Consider the following 1,530-nt stretch of genomic DNA (forward strand, 5'->3'; position numbering starts at 1 on the left):
GAAGAAGAAGAAGAAGAAGAAGAAGAAGAAGAAGAAGAAGAAGAAGAAGAAGAAGAAGAAGAAGAAGAAGAAGAAGAAGAAGAAGAAGAAGAAGAAGAAGAAGAAGAAGAAGAAGAAGAAGAAGAAGAAGAAGAAGAAGAAGAAGAAGAAGAAGAAGAAGAAGAAGAAGAAGAAGAAGAAGAAGAAGAAGAAGAAGAAGAAGAAGAAGAGGAAGAGGAAGAAGAAGAAGAAGAAGAAGAAGAAGAAGAGGAAGAAGAGTGAAAGAAGAAGAAGCGTGGAAGCGTATGCCTTCCTGGCAGGGATGCGTGCGTGTTAAATACAGAGAAGATTACAACAGCGGCGCAGGTTGTTGCAAGTCTTTGCCCCTAATCCAAGCTACACCGGATAAGGCTTGATCTATACTAACAACCTGCGGTAGTTACAATACACACGCATATGCAAATACATACGTGACAGTATGTCACGCTTCTACAACTACAACCTATACTTTAACATCCTCCCTTAATCTTAACACGTCAAGGTTTAGATTATGCTTGAAGGCTTGTAGTTGTCTGACTTGAAGAGGTTTAGTGAATCCATCTGCTACTTGATCTTCTGTTGGAACAAACTGGACATCCAACAATTTTTGTGCAACTCTTTCTCGAACAAAATGATAATCAATCTCTATGTGTTTTGTCCTTGCATGAAACACAGGATTTCAGAAAGATATGTTGCTCCAAGGTATCACACCACAAACATGATACGTGTGTTATTCCAATTCCTATCTCATCAAGTAAAGTTTCAATCCACATTACCTCAGCAGTTGCATTTGCCAGAGACTTATATTCTGCTTCAGTGCTAGAACGTGAGACTCTGGCTTGTTTCTTTGCATTCCAGGATACAAGATTTGACCCAAGAAAAACTGCAAAACCTCCAGTTGATCTCCTATCATCTGGACACCCAACCCAATCTGCATCTGCAAATGCACTTACTGCTGTTGAAGGAGACTTGCATATTTTTAGGCCTGTTTCAGCACTTCCTTGAATATACCTTATGATTCTCTTGACAGTTGTCCAATGCCGAGAAATGGGAGCATGCAAAAATTGACAAACTTTATTAACAGCAAAAGATATATCCGGTCTTGTCAATGTTAGATACTGTAATGCTCCTACTGTACTTCGGTATTTAGTCCCCTCTTCTGGACTTAATAATTCTCCTTCATGCAAAGACAGCTTGTCAGTAGTAGACATGGGAGTACTAGAGGGTTTACAGTCTCTCATGCCTACTCGCTTGACTATGTCTCTGGCATATTTTTCTTGAGTTAGCATAATACCATCATGAAATTTTTTTACTTTAATACCTAGAAAGTAGTGCAACTCTCCTAGATCCTTAAGAGCAAATTCTCCTTTTAGATTTCTTAGCAGTGCTGAGGTGGCTTCTTGTGATGAGCTAGCAACAATTATATCATCAACATAAATCAACATAAACATGGTCACCTTCCCTTTTTTGAAGCAGAACAAAGACGTGTCTCCTTTAGATGCCTTGAAACCA

This window comes from Triticum dicoccoides, chromosome 5B, assembly GCF_002162155.2.
Source record: "Triticum dicoccoides isolate Atlit2015 ecotype Zavitan chromosome 5B, WEW_v2.0, whole genome shotgun sequence".
NCBI classification, from domain to species: domain Eukaryota; kingdom Viridiplantae; phylum Streptophyta; class Magnoliopsida; order Poales; family Poaceae; genus Triticum; species Triticum dicoccoides.